Source organism: Pelodiscus sinensis, chromosome 1, assembly GCF_049634645.1.
Source record: "Pelodiscus sinensis isolate JC-2024 chromosome 1, ASM4963464v1, whole genome shotgun sequence".
NCBI classification, from domain to species: domain Eukaryota; kingdom Metazoa; phylum Chordata; order Testudines; family Trionychidae; genus Pelodiscus; species Pelodiscus sinensis.
The window spans coordinates 224,064,849-224,079,076 of NC_134711.1; the positions used below are offsets into that span (position 1 = coordinate 224,064,849).

A 14,228-nucleotide genomic window follows, 5' to 3' on the forward strand; every position below is an offset into this window, starting at 1 on the left:
TTATTAAAACAGGCACAAACCAAGCAGAAATTTGTGCTGTTGTTGAAGCCCTGCTCATGAATATTTGTAATTTAAATGCTGTTTAAATGGGGGTTAAGGAAATTTCATGGATAGCAAACCCAAAATAAAATACTGAACATCTGTAAGTTTTGGATCTTTTTCAATGTGGTAACCCAAGTTCACAGCCAAAATCCAATTTGGATACTACATTTTCCTCAAAATGTCATCCTAACTTTCTCCTGTAAACAGAATTGTCTAATTATTGTTCAATGTCAGCCGTTGAGCAGTGGCTGTATTTGATCACTGAATAAAACAATTCCCAAAATTATCTCTATAGAACAGTACTGTGCTTTGAGGTTTCTCAGAATAAAAAGCACATTAGGAATAAAATAACATTATCATTCATAATTACTTTTTTATAGCTTGTTTCTTCTTCAGCACAGACCAAGTTTCTTTTGTGGGAATAGGATACTCAGTCAGCATAGAGTGTAACTAGAGGTTATGAATGAGCAACAGGTTTCTTTTAGTTGTGCCTGACTGCAGTGCTATTTTGCCATTTCATACTTTTCTGCCCCTTCCTTATTTTTATTTGAATGTGACACTCAGCTAGCTACTATATCCAACACAGCAAAGCGGAGCGGGGGGCAAAAAGTTTCCCTAACCCTGAAAAACTGTTTCTTTTATTGAAATTGACAATTTAAAAACTAAACAGTAGATTTGTTTTCTATTCAAAATTACTAGGAAAACTTTGAAGTTTTTTTCCCCAACTTCCCCTAACCCTTCTTTTTTGCCCTGCAACCTCCCAACCAAACATTTATGGTTATTCAGTTGACAGCCAATAAATAGCAATGTGTTCTAGGGAACTCTCTAGTTTTTTTTTTTTTTTTTTTTTTTTTAAAGAAACCTATAAAAGAAAAGGGAGGGAGGAGAGAGAGAATGTGTAATCTGTACACCAGCTGTTGCCTAGTGCAATTCACGCTGACATAGGGCTTTTTGACATTTTATACCCTGAATGCAAGCACATAGATCATTTCTACCTTGTACTTTTCCCGTCTCATTATCGGAATTTATTCTCTCGCTTTGTTGTTGGTGGAGTCCCTATTCTAATTGTTTCTTACATGTGCTGTAAATCTGTCCACCAATCAGTAAAACTGGGGAACATGAAACTGAGACCTAGCAATTTCCTTTGCTTACCATTGCGTCTGCTGGAGTGCAGTGTTGAAATAAAATGAAACATGTTTGCACTCTTTTTTCTATCATACTGTAATGCTTCTTTTGCTCAAGGAATTTTTAATATTCAAGCCATACTCTGTGCATGAAGTCATTTCCCCTAGATATAATTGTAATGGTAATATGCATAGCCTAACTGGCAGTGGCACAGCTGGCTGTTTGCCACAGCTGAGCCTCTGACTCAAAGACTTTAATTCTGTCATGCCTCATCTGGTTTTATGGACTCTTTTGTAGTTAGTTAACAAATGTATTCTAGGGTATCCATTGAGATGGGCAGGCCGTTGACTTTTCTCTAAAGATATCATGTGAAACTGTACCAAACATGTGCATTGTTAACCTGTGTGCATACTGATGAGACATCAGATTCTGAGTGAATGTGCGTGGGTGGTCAGAATTCATTGATAGATGCAGCAGTCTGGATCCCGGAAATATTTACAGACAACACATCTGTCTGAGTAGTCTTTGAAGGACCAATGCCTTAGTTTGTCTCCTGGCTTAGGTACCTGCATTGCAAGAAACTATGATGGAGCATGTATATGTTATAATATTAACTTATTAATTTGCATGGTATGTTCATGAAATAATCGTAGGTTTTTCAACTATTTTAATTAGCTGAGCCTGTAAACAGAATCAAAAATCACAAAGGACAACTTAAAAATCCCTTCAGTAGTTTCCTTTCATCCTCTGATTCAAAATCAACCTTTTTCCTTTTTGTCTTTAAGGCCTTCCACAGCTTAGCTTCCATCTAACTATTTGCTCTGTTCCGTTCACACATCTCCATCACAACACTTCCCTGAGCCTAAATCACACACCTCATCACTAGGGTGATTTCAAGATTTTAGAGTTTTGTGGCCTCTTCCAACTACACATTACTCACCCAAGGTATGGCATGTTGCTTTTGTCTTCCCCTCCCAACTTTCCTTCCAACCCAGGATAGAGAAGCACTGGGAGGCTATGTTTACACTCTCGGCTTCTTGCGTCAGAAGTATGCAAATGAGGCTAAGTGTGGAACATCACCACGCCTCATTTGCATACCTAATGAGCTGCCGTTTTCGCAGAAGCAGTTCTTGTGCCAGAAGAAGCTGTCTATGCTGTCCCTTCTTGCGCAAGAAAACCCCTCTTGCACAATGCCGTTATTCCTGAAAATAATTGGCATAACGGCATTGAGCAAGAGGGGTTTTCTTGCGCAAGAAGGGACAGCGTAGACAGCTTCTTCTGGCACAAGAACTGCTTCTGCAAAAACGGCAGCTCATTAGGTATACAAATGAGGCTCGGCTATGTTCCACACTTAGCCTCATTTGCATACTGCTGACGCAAGAAGCCACGAGCGTAGACATAGCCGGACAATTAACCTAAGAAGGTTGTGGGATCCCCATCCTTGCAGGTTTGTAAGACTATGTCGGACCAGTGGTTCTCAACCTGTGCCCTATGGCCACTTGCAGCCCAATCAGTGCACAGCTGCAGCCCAGGTGACATCCTCAGGGCCATATAGGTCGTAGTGGATCCAGCCCACACTCATTTGATTATTACAGACTGTTGGCATAACTTGATCAGGGCTTGATCCTGAGCCCATTAAAGACAATGGCAAGGCTCCTGGCCCATGATCAGGACTTTACTGTTGGGCTGTAGTCTAGATTTAGCTATATAGTCTGAGTAGGGTTGTTAACTCTGGCTTAAGCTACTCTGGGAGATATTTTTTCCAATATAATGTAATGCTATTTTCTTAAAATATCCTATTAAAATATCCTTGATTGGCTTCAATCTCCCCGCAACTATTGATAGCAATGTGGGGGGACCCCAGGCCAGGCCAAGAGACTCCTGGAGGGTTGGCAACTCTGTCTGAGGAAAGCAACAGCAACACACACTCTCTCTCTCTCTCTAAATGTGTGGGTCTCAGCAATTTAAACAATCATAATTCTTGGGATAGGAGCCTAAATTTAGACTCCTACTTTTAAAGTCTCTTTTCTTTCTCCTCCCACCCCTATCTTCACATCAAATGAATCAGTTAAGTTTGGACTGTATCCCAAAGAATCAGATCCTTAATACCTTTGATATCTAAGTCTTGTGCAGAACTGTGTAATAGTGATACATACAGGAACTGATCACATTTGGTATTTACAACAATATTCACCCATCCCTATAGAAATACTACCGCAGGCCCATGCTGTCAAGTCCCATGTCAAAAGAAGCCTTCGGAAGCAAGCTTGTGTGTCTGCACTCTTGCTGAGGTTTAGCATTTTCAAGCTCCCATTTATCAACTAAGATCTGTTCTTCATATCCGAGCTTAACTATGAAGTAGATTCCCCATGTTTACTTACATTTTTCAGCTTTTAAAAATAGTACTGCAGGCACATGATTCTCATAAAACATCCTGTGCAGGGGGAAAAGTAAGCCTGGAGGCAAATCCTGTAGCTCCCCAGACTGTAAGGACAAAATGATGACAAATTGTATAAATATGTGCAAATTGTCCAAATGATGTCATGTACTCAGGCTTGCAAAAGCCAGGAAGAATACTTCAGTAGAAGGTCTACTCAGAGCCTGGCTTTGAATCGAAAGAGAGGCAATTACATTCAATTTGCTTAAATTTATCACTGAGAAAAATGTTTCAGTTAATCTTCATCTTGATTTTATTTTTCAAATGCTTTAGAACCTACTGTGTTATTCCAATGGTGAAGGTTTCCTGTAAGTTCAAGGAGAATACTCTGTAATGCAGGGATGGATGCCTGTTAAGAATGCTTCCTACTTTAAAGGAGCTGTGGAAATAGAACACCTGTGACATATTGTATGCAGCTACTCAATGGATTTTAAATCGCAAATTACAGAGTTCTGTGAAGTTATTATTAAAATAAGCAGCACCTGAAATTGCTTTTAAAAATTACATATTGAAGCATTCTGTGGCTAGATGGGATTCCAGTTGGTCTGTAAATGCTTATACTGAAGTATTTTTCATTTACATTTCACAAGTCTTCATTCTTCTCTCTCTCCCTCAATACCAGGGTCAAGCTGCCCCAATTATTCGTCTGCAAGCTATTTCCCTCTTCAAGTTTTTCTATTTACATTACAGAGATCTCTGTCTCCCTGGGTCAAGCATCTTTGAGTTACACTGATTTTTTTTTCTTTTGATGATTTTCTTTTTCTAGTTTTGGAAACAAGAAATTAGTGTGAGAAGGGAAAGGAAAACTGCTTCTTTTTGTTTTCTTGCCAAACTTATTTTAGATGCACAGAGCCAACTGAAAAAGCCAGTATGTGTACCCAACCCTGTGAGATGTTCGTAATTCTCCCTTCATTTCCCCACCCCCAATGTACATTTGGTTGTAGAGGCAAAAAGTAATTTATCAGGTCTTGGCTGGACTTTATGTCTCAGTGGTCAGTATGAGAGGCTTTACGAATGTCATTGTGCCAACTCCTGGATGATGTTTTAGAGATGCCCCTGCAGGTTTAATTCATAAGAAAAGTATGTAGTAGAATAATAGGTTTTAATCAGCCAGACTTTAGTTTTTCTAATTTTAAAAAATTATTTACTTGTTTTTGCAGGTGTCTGACTCAACAGCCAAATAAACGAGGAGGAAAAATCCAAGACTTGTAGAAACAGGTGACTGCTTTGCTCCTGTGTGTCGCAAAGCTAGAGAAATTAATTGTAGTAATGGCCAGTACAACTGAAAGGTCACATAAATTTGCTATAAATAAATGAGATGCACTTGAATCTTTCTTAGGGTCACACTGCCAAACCACTCTAGTGACCAACTACTCACACAAGTAGTCAAGGGCTACGTCTAAACTGGCATGATTTTCCGCAAATGCTTTTAACGGAAAAGTTTTCCTTTAAAAGCATTTGCGGAAAAGAGCGTCTAGATTGACACAGACGCTTTTCCGCAAAAGCACTTTTTGTGGAAAAGCGTCCATGCCAATCTAGACATGCTTTTGCGCAAAAAAGCCCTGATCACCATTTTTGTGATCGGGGCTTTTTTGCGCAAAACAAATCTGAGCTGTCTACACTGGCCCTTTTGCACAAAAGCTTTTGCGCAAAAGGACTTTTGCCCGAACTAGAGCAGCATAGTATTTCCGCAAGAAGCACTGATTTCTTACATGAGATCCTTAGTGTTCTTGCGGAAATTCAAGCGGCCAGTGTAGACAGCTGGCAAGTTTTTCCGCAAAAGCAGCTGCTATTGCAGAAAAACTTGCCAGTCTAGACACTGCCAAGGTGAGCAAGAGTTTCCTATTCTGGCCCTTTGTCTTTAGGCAAGAAATTAAGAACAGATGTAACCTGTTACAAAAGAATTTCTGAAGCATGTGCTGTAAAAATGGTAGTATTTGTCGGAGAGATGGAGGGGGAGTAGGATTGGAAAATAAAGAAATAATAGCTCTTAGGGTGTTAGTTGGATGATATGTGGCATAAGGCTAATTTGGGATTATGCAATTCAATCTAACATTAAGTTAATGCTTAGGCAGCTGAATGAGCCATTCTCTAAATCTGTTTCAGCAAATGCTAAGGCCTCTATAATTGTTACTTTTAAGAGAGCATTAAAAAGGCTGTGAAACTGCTCATTGTAATGATTTCTACAACAGGATCCCTGCAAATACACAGCTGGAGGTTGTCAAATACACACCTCGCTAATAGACAGCACTGTGTGTACAATTAACACGTTAATTTATGGAGTACAGCAATCAGGGGAGACTAGGGCTTCAAAGTCAAGCTCTTGCTATTAAGCAAGAGGTAAAGTTCTCTTGTCGCAGTCCAAAACATGAAAGAGTAATATAGGTCTCACTGTGATGGCTATTTTTCGTATGGGTCACTATAATTACATATAGGGAGGAGCCTCAGGAGCAACTTTTCTCCCTCCCAACCTTACTTCTTCCTTCCTTTTGTGGATCTTTTCCTATCAGTATTTTTATTTCACTCTCTTGCTCTTCTGCTGTGTTAGCAATAATAAATTGTTCTTTACTTTCTTTGTCCACCAACCCTGTTCTTTGTCATATGTTCTCTTTTTCCTTCATATCCTTTCAGTTTCTCCCCTTCTGCCTCCTTGTAATAGTGTCATGTGCCTCTTGTTGATGTTGTCATGTCAAGAGGTTATTCTGCAGTGTCCTATTTCTGCTAATTTAAGGACCTTTGAAAATGAAGTCCACAGGTAATTAAAACATTCCCTTCCTGGGAGTCCACTTATTGGCTGTGTCTACACTGGTGTCATCTTGCGCAAGGGTTCTTGTGCGAGAGCTCTTGCACAAGAGAGCATCCACACTGACCAGAAATGCAGCGCAAAAATGCTGAGTTCTTGTGCAAGAAAGCATCCACACTGGCAGGATGCCCTTGCGCAAGAACTTGGCCCTAGAACCACTTCAGCCATTGCAAGAGGTCACCAGCGGTGTCTGTGGGCGTGTGCTGGACCCCCACTGGGAAACGTGCTTAAATGGATGCCGGACAGCCGTTTCCCTGTGGCTGTGTGCTTAGGCACCTCTTTGAGGGAATGTCTACACTACAGCGCTAATTCGAACTAACGCGTCTAGAACTAAAAACTAGTTCGAATTAGCGTTTTGCTAATTCGAACTAGCATGTCCACAAAGGGTGGACCCTGAACCGGGGTTAAGGATGGCCCGAAGCAGTGCCAGCAGGGCATCAGATGAGGACTTAGAGCGTGGAGCTGCTGTCTCAGGCTAGCCGAGGGGTGTGCTTAAAGGGACCCGACCCCCACCCCAGACAGACAGTTCTCAGGGTTCCCCGCTTGCAAAGCAGTCCTGGCTTGGATTGCCCGGAGTGCCCACACGTGGAACATCACAGCACTCGGCCATCAGACTGGCTGCACTTGCCGCAGGCTGCCATCTGGGGAGAGAGGGCAATTGGGGGGCTGCAGGAGAGCTTCCACCCCCAGAAGCCCACAGAGCCAGCCCAGTCCTCCCCATCGGGGGCGCGTACCACATTCCTCCCTCACCTCCTTCCACTTACCCTTCCCTAGCCCCTTTTCTTGATGTACAAAATAAAGAAAACGTGTGGTCAAAAATAGAATCTCAATTTATTGAACAAAACTCGGGGAGACTGGGAAAAGGAGGTGGGAGAAGGGAAGAGAGAGGCTGGGAGAGTGGAGGGCAACTAAAATGATCAGAGGTTTGGAAGAGGTCCCATATGAAGAGAGGCTAAAGAGACTGGGACTTTTCAGTTTAGAAAAGAGGAGACTGAGGGGGGGACAGGATAGAGGTCTATAAAAGCATGAGTGGGGTGGAGAGGGTGCATCAAGAAAAGTTCTTCATTAGTTCCCATAATAGAAGGACTAGAGGACACCAAAGGAAAGGAATGGGTAGCAGGCTTCAAACTAGTATCAGAAAGTTGTTCTTCCCAAAGCAAAGAGTCAACCTGTGGAACTCCTTGCTGCAGGAGGCTGTGAAGGCTACAACTAGAACAGAGTTTAAAGGGACGTGAGGTCAAGTCATGGAGGTTGGGTCCACGGAGTGCTATTAGCCAGAGGGTAGGAGTGGTGTCCCTGCCCAAAGTTTGTGGAAGGCTAGAGAGGGATGGCACGAGACAAATGGCTTGGTCACTGTCTTCGGTCCATCCTCTCCAGAGTCCCTAGGGTTGGCCGCTGTTGGCAGACAGGCTACTGGGCTAGATGGACCTTTGGTCTGACCCAGTACGGCCATTGTAAGCTCAGGGCTCAGGGTCGGGGGTCTCAGTGGACCACCTTGATTTTCATGCACACCTGCTCCTGGGTGGCCAGGCTGGCAGCTCTCCTGCCCTAGATGGCCAATTTCCTGTGCCTAGTGCGGAGGTCGTGGACGAGGTCCACGATGTCCGCACTAGCCCAGGAAGGTGCCCGCCTGTTGCGGTCCCAGGCAAGCTCCCGGGAGCCGCCAGCCTGGTCCCAGGAAGAGGGGGAGGGCTGGGGGGCATCGGGTGGCTGGCTCGAGCTGTGCCAGGTGCAGGGTCTGCTAGCTGGGTGCTGGCAGGCTTGCACCTGGCACGGGCACCGTAGCCAGCCCGTGCCCCTTTAAGGGGTCCGGGGCCGGGAGGGGAGAATAAAGTTTCCCTGGTGTTGGCCAGAGTGGCCACCAGGGAAAGCTGGGGAGGGCTAGACTCCCACTAGTTCGAATTAAGGGGCTACACACCCCTTAATTCGAACTAGTAAGTTCGAACTAGGCTTAGTCCTCGTAGAATGAGGTTTACCTAGTTCGAAGTAAGCGCTCCGCTAGTTCGAATTAAGTTTGAACTAGCGGAGCGCTAGTCTAGCGCCTATGAAAGTTAATTCGAACTAACGTCTGTTAGTTCGAATTAACTTTGTAGTGTAGACATACCCTGAGGGACTGAGCACCATGGCCGCACCTACCACCTCAGCCCCTGGCAAGTGCCCCTGGGCCGCCTTGCCCCCCCCCCCCCCATTACAGCCATGGAGCTGGAGTAGGACCCCAGCCAGCAGTGTCCCCTCACGACCATCATCGAGGCTGTAGAGCAGCTGCACCAGGGAGCCATGCTGCTCCAGCGGGAGCTGGAGACTGGGCAGACCTGCAGGCCCTCATCACCAATGCCGCAGCTGTGCTCGGGCACCCTCATTCTCCCAGCGACAGGCACCTGTGGAGGCACGACACCAGCGGGGACTGGTGGGAGCACCTGGGGCTGGAACAATGGGGCGACCAGCACTGGGTGCAGAACTTCTGGATGCGCAGGGTGACCTTCCATGAGCTTTGCACCTGGCTTGCCCTTGCGCATCAGAGGCAGAACCCCTGCCTGCGCCCCACCATCCCCATGGACAAGAGGGTCACGATCGCCCTCTGAAAACTGGCCACCCCGGACAGCTACCACTCCATGGGGAACCAGTTCGGAGCAGGTCCACCATCAGTGCAGTTGTCCAGCAGGTAAGGCCTCTGGGGGAGCACGGGCCGGCCCCAGGGAGGGAAGAGGACAGGCCAGGAAGGGCCGTGGGGGCAAGGGGAAGCCCCGTACCCATGGGGTGATGCCTTCCATCCCTCATGTAGCCCGCCAGCAAGGGGGAAACCACCAGGGGAGGGGGCCTTGGCGTGCGTGGGGGGAGGGGACATGGAAGGGGGGAGGGCACATCTCAAGGGCCCATGTACTCAATGCATCTCATTCCGTGCATCCCCTGTGCTCCCACATGCCTCTCTGCATGTTGTCCATGCCATCAATGATGTGCTATTCCCACATGGCCTGGATGCCACCATCACCGGCTTCACCACCCTGGGGTGTCCACCACCATGCTGACAGCCCTCATGGTGAAGTCCTGTGGGGGAGCCATGGATGGGACCCAGATCCCCATCTGGGCACTGGAGCACTAGGCGGCCTGGTTCATCAACTGGAAGGGCTACTGCTCAGTGGTGCTCCAGGTCCATAAATGTTCCAAGACATTTATGTGGGGTGGTCCGGCTAAACCCCTGACTCCCACATCTTCCGGCACTCGGGCCTGTGCCACAGGCTGGGGGCGGGGACCTACTTCCCCCAGCAGGACCTCACTATCGGGGCTGTCAGCATGCCTGTCTGCATTGTGGGGGACGCGGACTACCCCTGATGGCCTGGGTCATGCGACCATACACGGGCCAACTGGACTGCAGCCAGGGCGCCTTCAGTGCCCACTTGTACCGGGCCTGCAACCTTGTGGAGTGCGCCTTCGGGCATCTGAAGGCATGTTTCAGGTGCCTCCTGACCCGCTTGGACATGGGGGTGCAGCACGTCCTGGAGGTCATCATGGTGTGCCCCTTGTGACCCTCATGCCGCGTTGGGGAGGGCTGCACTGAGAGGTGCGGAGATCGGGGGCCATGGGAGGGCACATGGGCACAGCGGGGGGGATGCAGGGGGAGAGCTGGACACGGCAGGGGGGGAAGCGGGTGGAGGGCTGGGCTCAGCAGGGGGGGCAGCAGGGAGATCCCAGCCATGCTGTGTTTTGGTGCAGAGCCTATGCGCTCTGTAATTGTGCCCAGGAGGGTGCACACATGGTCACAGCACTCCACGTACTGGCCCCACTCCCTCCACTCCTCGTCTGTGTGGATCTTGGCAGTGAGTGAGCGCTCAACGCGCTCAGTCGCGCAGACGTAGCAGTGGAGCAGGTGGTGGCATTCCCAGGAGTGCTGGAACGGGCTCAGGCTCCTCTGCACCATCAGGACAGGGTTGGAGGGTCCCTCGCTGGCAGGGGGTTCCACTGAGGGGGAAGCAGATGACAGTGAGGCAGTCAGTGAGCCCTGCCCATGGTGTTCCGGGCACCCCATGCCCTCCTCCCAGTGCCTCACATGCCACGATGCCTGGGGATGGGTGCGGCTGGCATGGGAGGTTTCCCCTAGGAGTAGCGGGGGGGCCCAAGGAGGCTGTGGGTGCTATGGTGAACCCGTTGTGCCTTCCCCTGGGGCAGCAACTGTGTCCCATGGGTGGCCGTAGTTGCGTGCTGTGGGTGGCACCCTTTGGGCTGTGTGGGGTCAGGGCTGTGCCCTCGTGGCTGGGCTGCTTCTGGCCACTTCCCTTCCCCCCGGGCTGGGCGTGCATGGCCCCCGGGGTCCCAGGCATGTGCTGGGGCTGGCTGCCATCTCCGTGTGCCACTCGGTCTGGCTGCACAAGGTTGCACATGCTGCGTGCCACTGCGTGGCATGTGGCCAGGCAGAGCCATGTGCTACTCCCTCTCCCCCACCATGTGACCCCCCCCACTCCCTGAACACCTGTGAGTGGCAGCTGCGACACTCACCGAAGGAGCCCTCACCAGCCTCCAAGGAGGCCCGGGACACATCCTGGCTGCTGGGCCGGGTTGGTACGGTCTGGCTGCCATCATCCTCCTTCTCCTCCTTCGCCTCCTCCTCGGTGGATTGGTCACCCTCCTCTTCCTCCTCTGCTTCTGTTGGCTGGTCCACCAGGGTGGCCACTGATGAGTCCACCCGTGCCTGCAGGGCTCCGCCGCCTCCACACTCGCTGGCCCACACCTAGCTGAGCCGCAGGTCTTTCACCTTGGCCTGGACCCTGGAATAGGTCTGGATGTCCTTCTGTGGCCAGCAACTGGGCGAAGATCTGTGCATTGTGCCTCTTAGACTTGGGGTCCCAGAGGGCATCCTCCTGGCCCCAGAGGTCCAGGAGGTCCTTGCCCTCAGCAGTGCCCCAGCATTGAGCCCGCCACTTGGTGCCTCTGTGGGCCTGCTGGGTGATTTAGGGTGGCTCCTGGGTGAGGCCTGCGGGACGTTGCGGTGGCTGGGCGGCTGCCATTGCTCCCCTTGGCTGCTACCCAGGCTGCACGTGCCACGCAGCTCTGCTGGGTGCCTGTGCTTTTAAGGGGAGGCCAGCTAGGGGGAACCAGCGAGTGGTGATTGCACATACGGAGTGTCGGAGAGGCCACCTGTGTTTTTTTCTGGAGGCCTCTCGTGCAAGAGGACTTACACTTGTAAGAAAAGAGTGTAGTTCTTGTGCAAGAAGCCCTCTCTTACCACACCATACTGTATATCTTCTTGCGCAAGAGCGGCGGGGGGGGGGGGGGGCAGTGTGGACGCTCTGCGGGTTCTTGCGCAAGAACCCGCCAGTGTAGACATAGCCATTGAGTCCTCATATACTGGTCCTACTGACCCTGCTGTCTAGCTTCCAGGCCCCAATCCATCTCTCAGTTTGCATTTCTAGCAGGACCCTCCTGCTCACAGTGGTTCATTTCTATAACAGCTCTACTGATCCCAGGCACTTCCTTGCAGGAGTCTTTTACAGTTTCTACAATTTCTTCACTTTCCCCATTTCACTGCAGCCTCCTCATGCTCTTTAGGAGACAGTGACCCTGATCTCTCCCAAGTATCCCTCAGTCTGTAATCAGACTTGGCTAGTCCTACACCTTTAAACAAGCCACCCTGTTCTGCTCCTTCATGATCTCTGCCTCCTTCATTGATACCAGTCTTATCCTCTCTGTTGTATTCCATCTGCTTCCTTTCCTCCAAACTCTACCCAACACTTTCTCTTCCACTTATACTCTATCCATGATACAACCTCCACTCACATAGCTGTTCTTAAAAATAGGAGGGGGTAAATCAATTTATCTTCTCTGCCAGGAGATGAAGGCCTTTATTTTGAACCTAGGGTGAAGGGTTTTTTTCCCAATCTTCTTTCCGTAATATCAAGTCTCTTCTCTCTCTTTTTGCCCTTCTAAACTTTCTAAGATGTAGAACACTGTTGAATAATTTCTTCTCCTTCTTGCTCCCCAAACATGGGGGATATTGGACTAATTTTGCTTCCAGAACATGATGATTTTTCTCCACATATTTGCAAATCCAGGAGACTGCAAGGATGACTCAACTGACATGGGGTGGGAAGGATTTAAAGCTGCCCAGCCAAAACAGATGCAGAGTAACTGAATCAGTCAACAGTGATGCAAGAACATGGTCTATAGGAAAGAGGAGGGCTGCAGTCTCGAAGCACTCTCTTGGCATTGCTGTGTTTGTATACATTAGCTGGTGGACCTGGTTAAAAATTCTTAACTGGCTGCCCATTAGATCTGCCTCTGATTATATCTGAGGGAAAATCAGATACATGTTGTGGGATAGGACACTCTGCAATTCCACTTCTCAACAGACACAGGAAAGGAATAACTTCCCCACCTACTATGATTTTTAAACCTATGATTTTTCTACAAACTCCACCCAGCTGTGAGAAGTGCACAACAGATCTGTTTTCCCATAGAAGCAGAATGTGGCCTCATAGGTCATGTATGAGTGCCTTAGCTATACTGGTATAAGACTATAATATAGACGCTGGGGTTGTGTCTACATTGGCAAGATTTTGTGCAAAAGCAATTGCTTTTGCGCAAAATCTTGCCACCTGTCTACACTGGCTGGGAGTACTTGAGTAAGAACACTGACGTTCTAATGTAGCAAATCAGTGCTTCTTGCGCAAATACGCTGATGCGCCTGCTCAGGGATAAGTCTTCTCACGCAACTGTTCTTGCGCAAGAGGCCAGTGTAGACAGGCAATGTTAATTTCTTGTGCTAAAATAGCCACTGGAGCTTTCTTGCACAAGAGAGCATCTACACTGGCGCAGATGCTTTTGCAGAAAAGCACATCCCTTGCTCAAAGGCACATGCCAGTGTAGACGCTCTCTTGCGCAAATACTTTAACGCAAAAACTCTTGCATTAAAAGTATTTGCGCAAAATCACGCCAGTGTAGACGTAGCCTGATAGAAGAGGTTTTTCTGTAATTATAGAAACACCACTTCTTCAGCTGATGGTAGTGAGCTCAGTAGAAGCATTCCTCCATTGACCTAGCTGTGTCTACACTGGGGGTTCAGTTAGCATACCTGCAGAACTCAGGGGTGGATTTTTCACACCATTGGGAGCTGAAGCTATGTTGACTTACATTTAAATGTGGATCAGCTCCAAGTATCTGATTTTCCTGCATCTGAGAACTTTGAAAGCCTGAGCCAAGAAACTTGCCCTCTCACCTCATAGGAGGAAGCCAAACAGAACCCTTCTACATAGTTGGGAACCACCACCACCACCACAGGACATAAGCTACACCACTTCTCTGTCTGCCACAGCTGTGAGCAACCTAATGATTGCATCTAAAATACCTACATATTATAAAACTCCCATCTACAACCTCACTTTTCACTAACCTGGGTTGAAGCTTCACCAGCTTGTCAAAGTACAGCAACAAGACAATGTTCAGCCAAAAAACTTAGCAATACCTGGGGCATCTTGTATACTATTCACTGACAGCTCACCTTAATATAATCCCATTATGGAATAGGATTTGAACAACCTTGCCACTCTCTAAGTAATTCACGTGTCATTAATCCACCACTGTTGCAAACCAAGCCAACTGCCCACGTGCATTCCAATACAAGTCATAATGGGAACAAACAGAAGAAATGAGTCAGCAGTTTCTTAGAGGAAAAGATCATTACATTATCATGTGCAAGCAGCTATCTCACATGGGTCCATGACAAACAACAGTCCCTCAGCCCTAGGCTGATCAACACGATGTGTGTGGTCATTAAGCCCTTCACTCCCCCACAGTCTTAGTGCTGCAGTGTTTCATTCCATCATTTCATGT

At 47.9% G+C, this 14,228-nt stretch overlaps 1 long non-coding RNA gene across 1 annotated transcript; it reads right to left on the bottom strand.

The window, feature by feature from the left end:
• Nucleotides 1-937: 937 nt before the first annotated feature.
• Nucleotides 938-13,952, bottom strand: LOC142827029 (uncharacterized). Its single transcript, XR_012901394.1, has 3 exons — nt 13,789-13,952; nt 3,549-3,651; nt 938-1,733 (listed from the first exon to the last, which is right to left on the bottom strand). It is a non-coding gene; the product is annotated as an uncharacterized LOC142827029 (long non-coding RNA).
• Between the last annotated feature and the right edge of the window lie 276 nt (nt 13,953-14,228).